This window comes from Magnolia sinica, chromosome 4 (genome assembly GCF_029962835.1).
Source record: "Magnolia sinica isolate HGM2019 chromosome 4, MsV1, whole genome shotgun sequence".
NCBI lineage: Eukaryota > Viridiplantae > Streptophyta > Magnoliopsida > Magnoliales > Magnoliaceae > Magnolia > Magnolia sinica.
In genome coordinates this window covers 36,117,933-36,125,746 of record NC_080576.1, presented here as the reverse complement: position 1 = coordinate 36,125,746, position 7,814 = coordinate 36,117,933, and the positions used below count along the sequence as shown (strand labels likewise).

At 40.6% G+C, this 7,814-nt stretch overlaps 1 pseudogene; it reads left to right on the top strand.

Annotated features, from left to right (window-relative positions):
* The first annotated feature begins 6,258 nt into the window (after positions 1-6,258).
* LOC131244113 (uncharacterized) lies at positions 6,259-7,098 on the top strand (annotated as a pseudogene).
* The last annotated feature ends 716 nt before the right edge of the window (positions 7,099-7,814 follow it).

Below are 7,814 nucleotides of genomic sequence, written 5' to 3'. Positions count from 1 at the left end.
AGATTTCTCCTAGGTTCTTGGGTAATGTTGAGATAGCGATTCTAATGGTTTTGAGTCTTGCAGTTCGTATAGATAGTGATTCAAGATAATTCACTGATTACTTTAGTTTATCACTTAATTGATTTTCGTCTAATTTCTAAAGGATTTGGTCATTAAGAATTTTTGCCTAAGGTGGTACTTGGGTCTTTGTATGAATTTTTCCGAAACATTACAATTCCCCTCAAGATTACACACTACCACATTATGTAAGAAATAGTGTAAAACATCCAGGCAGTCAAAACAGAGTAAATGCAGTCTTATTATATGCATGAATGCAATCATTGTCCCGGGTAAAATATCCAGACGGACATTGGGCTCATCACCCATGTAATCATCGACCTGGGTAAAACATCCAGACGGTCTATGCCTCGGGTAAAACATCCAGACATGCAAATACGTACGATAACAATAGATGATGGTTTGTGCCCTGGGTAAAACATCTAGTCAGACAAATCCATATGTCACGTACGACAGCAATAGATGTTGGTCTATGCTATGCATGCATGATTAGCCAACCCGTTATTAGTCCAATTACAATCAGCTAATTTAAATAAGCTCACGGTCACTACGGTGAGCACATGGCCCAGCGTAGGCCGATGGCTCAGGCATAGTGTCCCATGACCACCATCCCCGGCCCATGAGACTACCATCTTAGGATGTTTAATGGAAACCCATCGACTGGTGGCCAATCATATTGCAGTATATAGGGCTTACCATCACATGGTTACGCTATATATAACATCGAACCCATCTAGGGCAAATATCAAAATAAAACCACATAAGACGAGTATCAAAATATGCCACATAGGGTCGATATCAAAACCATATGATAAAGATCATCCTTAAAAACCATTGGACACAACAACCCTGGATGGTAGGCCCACATCAATGGTCAACTTAAACCACCATTCAATAACCACTAAGCCGAAGGTCCATTACAATCACAACTAGTCGGGTTACATCCTAAGTATGGGTGTACATTTATAGGTGGGGGTTTCCTCTTGATGTACCAGTTTAAGTTCCATAAGCAATCTACAAATAATCCACAAGCATGGATAAATATACAAGATAAACATTAAGCATGTAATGTAGCAATTCAATTCCAACAGTTAACACATGTGATTATGGAGATATTAATTATAAATTAAAATAAGAACTATAACTTAAGCTAATGGGAAAATAGAAAGCTCAAGGGGAAGAATCATCACCTTATGTGTCGACTCGCCTTCTAATGTTATTAGGAAGTGCGCACGCCCTTAGACTTGGACCCTACCACAGATTATGAACCTGTACGGTTAAATCAAAGTTCTAAAAAACTATCTATGGTCCAGATTATAATCTAGGGTTTAGATTACTTAGGGATTTGATGTAGAATTTGGGTTTTATCCTAGAGTTTAGTCTTGAACTTAGATTTTAGGATTTGAACTCTACTTGGCACATTAGTTAGAATTAAATCTTAATAATTACAAGAATATTCTTAGCGTTAGTGTTATAATTTATATTAGTTAATATGTTAATAAGGATCGTTCATACGTTCATATTTAAATATACCAACATTTTTTAATGTTCCTATAATGACTTAAAATCTCTTATGAATGATACAAGTAATAATAATAAAATTTTTATCAAACATGATATAATAACGACTAACACTCAACACAAAAATTGTATTAATTCCATGAGGAAAGTGATTATATTATCTAATGATGATGATTATATCTATCAATAGGAGTGTTTAAAGGTGAAGACTAAAATACTTATAGTTAACAAATTTTAATTTGTCTGTAATAGCTAATTATAAGTGATTCACTAATGGTTAATCATGCTTAATATTAATACCCTATCAATGATAATTATGGTAACACAAATAACTATAATCGAAATGAATTTAATATGGAAGGAGGAGGTGGACTCACCTAGGTCGACTCAGTGGTTCAACTCGGCTTCAATCCGAACCGATGGCCCACTTCGCAACTCAACTCAGCTCAACCGAGTTGACCCAACTCACTGATTCAGCAAGTCAACTCAGCCATCAACCTGACCAACCTCTCCTTCCTCGTCCTCTCTTTCACTCTCTCTCCACCTCCCTTCCCTTTCTTCTTTCACAACTACTAGGACTTACTAACAGGGACGTCCAGCAACCCTGGACTGTATTGGACTCAACTTGGGATCAACACTCAGGGCCTACACGGTAACAACCCCACTTGCCCTCTTTTTCCCTGTCTTTCCTTTCTCTCTTCTCTTTCTTTCTGCTTCTCTTTTCCCCCTTTCATCCCTGCTGGAATATCCAGCAGGCCTGAACCCAAGCCCAACTCTGCCCAGCTCGTTTGGGCCATCCCCTGACTTGGCAGCCAGTCAGCTGTGGGATGGCTCGCCTCGAACTCAACCGCACCACCGATCAAACCTTCCCTTTCTCCTAGAGTTCCTTCTTTTCTTCCTTCTTCTTGGCTTCCATCTGCTGGAAGTTATACAGCAGTACCCAAACTGCCGAGCTCGAACTCGTCAGCGAGTTCGCAGCGAGTCAGGGACCCTGTTCGGGTAGGACCGGTGTGGTGCGGCACGGCAACAGCTGCCGGTTTCCTCTCCTGCATTCTTCTTTCTCCTCCTGCCTTCCTCTCTCTCCCTGCCTCTCTTTCTGGGACCCCAGTGTGGCCCGAACTCAGTAGACTCGGTGTGGTTCTGCTGAACTTAAACGAGGAAACAACCTCGGATGAAAATGGCAGATCTCCATCGGGTGAGCTTTTCTCCAAAACGAAACTCCTGGGTGGTGTGATCCTGCCTATGGGAGCTCGGGGAACGGTCTGAGTGAAGCTCCAAAGAGGTTTTCATGGTGGGTTTGCCACTTGAAGGCTACGGCCGTTTTTTCTTCTTGGGCAGCCACGAGAAGAGGAGACCGGCTTCTTTTGCTGATCCTTTCTCGTTTTAAGGTTCACCCTATCAATTCAGAGCCGTTAGATCGACAGTGCACGGTCTGGATTTGATCCAGCTCAAATCACCTCCAAATCTGGTGGGTGGAAAAGCCAAAACCGGACGTGGTTTTGCTAGGAAACCCTGGGAAATTGGACGGCCGAGATCTCACTTGTTTGGACGTTCAAGATCATGCCAAACACCTCTCACGCGGATCGCCAGCGTGTTGCACGGAACACAGTTTCCGTTTTTTTGGAAACATTGTGCTACCAGGCTATGCTTGCGCTGGGGTTTGTGTACACATGTTGCCACACCAACCTGCGGGACCCACTGGATTTTAGTCAGAAGAAGAGTCCACATCAGATGGACGGTTTAGATCATGTAGTGGGCCCACCCTCGTGGGCCACGATGAAGAACACGGTCCGTTTAAAACGGACGCTAGAAGGACGAAGGAGACAGAGGATTTCTCTCTTTTTGAAGGGAATTGCGGGTCAGCCCGTAGTTGACCAAGCTGGCAAGCCCGGTGCACGCTGGGTACGGGGGCACTAGGTGCACTCACACCACGTGCGGGTCCACCGTGATGTTTGCGATAAATCCACTCCATCCATTTCACTTGATGGGCCCAAGTATAGGTTTTAACCGAAACTCAGGTGGGTACAATGCCCTGTGGGCCATGCATGCAGATTTCACCCCTAAATTGGGGGTTTTCATTGATCTGACAGTCAGATTATTGCGAACCTGAACTTCAACGGTCTTGGTAATTGTCCGGACGGTTAGGACCACATATTCCCTGAATTTACTATTTTGATTGTCTATATTATAACATCTTCAATCATTATTGTTATTAATATTAACATTGTCCTTATTATCTTAAGTTAATTTGTAAGACCTACTTCTAGGAAGAATCGTCCTCACGGTAGATCAACTGCTATGATTCATTTACCAAATTCTTAGCTTACTTTAACTATTACATAGGCCACATCACATGAATGTTTAGATATGAATTCTTGGTTCCCTGGCCATTCCAACAATTCGGCGGTTGGATTGATTCCATCTTAACCATCAATAACCCTAGGGATCCTAAAGAGTGTTTAAGTGTGATTTGAGAGTTGTATATAAAACTAGATAATCCGATCTGTGTTTTTAAATGATGGATCGTCCTATAGGACGTTGTAAACTTGGTGAACGGTAGACTTCATGATCCAGGGTTGTAATGGTTGGCTAGATTTGTCCACCGATGAAATTAGGATCCTAAAAATGGCTCACTTTAGTGGCATGGTGATCCATCTTGGAAATCGATGGATGAACAGTTTGATATATGGATTGGGATTACTTTTAACAGTTAGATTTAAACTGGAATGCATGTGAATGTTTGCTCATGCTAGGTTTGTATTTATACTGAGTTAGGTCACACAAGAACACCCAAGTACCAAAAGTACAGAGTGTTATAATAGGCCAATTATCAAGATGTAGAAAAGCTTAAAGGGTGATCCTCACCTTTAAAGAGTCGGTTCGTCTTCCGATGATGCTAGAGTTAATTGTATACGTCCTAGGATCAAAATCTAACAAAAATAGAATATTTGAGGGTTAGATTTCAATGTTATTAAACTTGCATAGTTAGGATTAAGGCTTAGGGTTTAGTTCATGCAAGTTTAGGGTTTCATTGTGCAAATTAAATCTAGGCTTAGGTTTTAAAACTCAAATCCTAATTTTTGTGCAATGAATAGAATAGTATTCACATTAAAAGTATTGATTAATACTATTAATAATGATAATTCAAGATATTAATATACCCCCAACACCTAATACTATTTTTGCATAACTAACAGTCTAATAATAAGTAATGTTAATAATCATATTAACAATGATAATGATAACCCATAAAAAAAAATAATGATAATATTGTTATTTTAAAAATATTAATATATTAATACTTTGATAATAACAATAATATAATAATTATTAATAACATACTAATAACAGGCATAATAGAAAGAATTTGAGACTCGACTCACCTAGTTGTTTAACTCAATCCATGCTCGGCCCAACTCGTTCTTGACATAGTGGGTCGACTCACTGAGTCAACTCAGCTTGACTTCCCTCTTCACTCTTTTCATTCTTTTCTTCTTCATTCTCCCTTCTCTCTCTATGTTCTTCTCCCTTCCGCCTTTTCTTTTCTTTCTCTTTCTTTCCAATTAGACTAGAAATTACCAAACACAAAAGAATTGGAGAGACCCAAATACCAGAAAAAGGACCATTAGTAGCAGAGTACTTGGATTCAGAAATAGAAGGATGGAGAAGCATGCAAGCAGACGATTATCGACAGAAGCTCCATTATTTCTCCTTTAACCCCATGAAGTAGGACGAAAAAACCAGATGACCCAAATGAGGGAATTCAGGTGTTTTTCGAAACCAGATGAGAAAATGGATTTATTTTCAAAATCGAAAAATGTAGGAAGATGTGGATTGAATGAAGATGGTCTATCCTTGGAGAGAGAGAAATGTCATATTTTTTTGGGTTTGTTTCAGAGATGCTCAAGAAAGGAAGTGCTCTGAATGCTTGTCTTCCCTTCCTTTCCTTGTTTCCTTACTCCTCTGCTGCCATAGTCCAGCAATGTATGCCCGAGTTGGCCTGACTCAGATCTAGTCGAGATGAGTTGACCTCGTGTGGCACGGTACTGCATCACAGACCCAACTCGATTTTAGTGAGTTGGATTGACTTGGCAACAATCAGGTTTCTTTCTCTCTCACTGTATCTTCCTTTGCTTTCTTCTTCTTTCTGCAGCTAATGTCCAACAGTAGGACTCAGCCGAACTCGATCCGACTCGTTAGCGATCCATCTGTTGAAACGTCCAAACCAAATGACGGCTCAGATACTCCAGCAATGTCTAGAATTTTCACATGACTGAAAAGCCATACGTTATGGAATTTTCACATTTTCCACATGTTGTGGCTGGTGGAATTCCATACGTTTGAACCTAATTAAATGTAGTTAATGAGGGCATATTAGGTATTTCACAGTAGGTGCAAAAGCCTATAAAAGGCACACTATGTATCCGATCACAGCAAGTGTGTGTGCAACAACAATGCAGCAAGTGAAAAGCAAGAAAAAATAATTAAATAAAAAAGGTTTTTATTTTTATAGCTTTGTGGTGTGTACGGCTCTAAGGCTTTGTAAAGCCAACAAATTGGCATTAGAGCGAGACGATCCCGTGGGACCAGGTATAGTTTGAAGGTTCAGATCGTGTGATTAAGGTGTTGCCACTGCTATGTCAAGAAAAAGGCATTGTTGATCTGTGGTGTGAAGAAGTGATGGCGTCCTCAATCCAACCGCAAATTCTGAAATTGTCGAAGGACAAGTATGAAAACTGGTGCATCCAGATGAAAGCATTATTCAGGTCGCAAGATATATGGGAGATTGTTACCGATGGGTATGTAGAACCCACAACGGAAGAAGAAGCTCTCTACACCGCTGATCAAGGGGTGGTCCTCAAAGATCAAAGAAAGAAGGACAAGAAGGCTCTGTTTCTTATCTATTAAGGATTGGATGAGTCCACCTTTGAAAGGATCGCTGAAGCGACAACATGTAAGCAAGCATGGGAGATTCTTAGCACAATCTTCAAAGGAGTTGATCATGTGAAGAAGGTTAGTCTCCAAACTTTTAGAGCCGAATTCGAGACCTCACACATGAAGGAAGGTGAGACCATTTCTGATTTTTTTAAAAGGTTACTTATTATTGTTAACAACTTGAAAAGAAATGGTGAAAAGATCGAAGATGTACGGATTGTTGAAAAAGTACTTCGATCCCTCACGACCAAATTTGAACATGTGGTTGTTGCCATAGAAGAATCAAAGGACTTAGAAAATCTGTCCATTGAAGAATTGATGGGCTTGTTGCAAGTACATGAGCAATGAATGCAAAAGAATGCGGGTTTAATGCTTAAACATGCCTTAGAGTCTAAGTTGACTCTAAATGAACAAAAGAATGGTCATACACAACGAGGGGGCTGTGCACTAGCAATCGTGTAAGAGGCAGAGGGCGTGGATATTATCCAAGCCAATCACAAAATCAACAAAAGACTATCAATTTTCGTGGAAGAGAAAATGGTAGAGGTCGTTCCATGCGTGGTCGTGGAAATATAAAAAATATTTAATGTTACAATTGCAACAAGTTCGGCCATTATGCTTCAGACTATTGGAGCAAACCAGTAGATCAAGATGATCATTCTAATTATATAGAAGCATCAAATCATGAAAAAGAAGACTCTACACTTCTTCTTGCATAAGGAGAAGCATGTGATCAACATGACGTGTGGTATCTCGACTCTGGTGCGAGTAACCACATGTGTGGAAAGAAGGAATTGTTCGTGGAACTGGCAGAAAATGATCGTGGCAATGTGAGTCTAGGAGACTCATCAAAAGTTCCTGTGAAAGGTAAAGGAAAAGTTAAAATATATCAGAAGAATGGTGTGATAAATTTTATCTCCAATGTATATTACGTACCAAACATGAAAAGTAATATCCTCAGTATCGGCCAACTCCTTGAGAAGGGGTATGTAAGACCCGTATCCTGGACCGTACCGTTTCATAGGCTTCCGCGATCTTCCCGGTCGAATTCCAGCAACCTTCGACTCTTAACCCGAGTCGACTTAACCCAAGACTTGTACCTTAGCGACCGCGCCGTCGCTGCTGTTCCGATGCTGTGACTCGCGCACCGATCCGATACTCTGACCAAAAGATGTGGGCTAGCGTTCGGTGCGAGGAAAGCGTCGCGCGTGTGAATTTCGAGAGAATCTCTACGACTTCTCACATCCATCAATTAATCAATCCCATTAAGGGTCAAGTACATGTCAAGTATACCATCACCT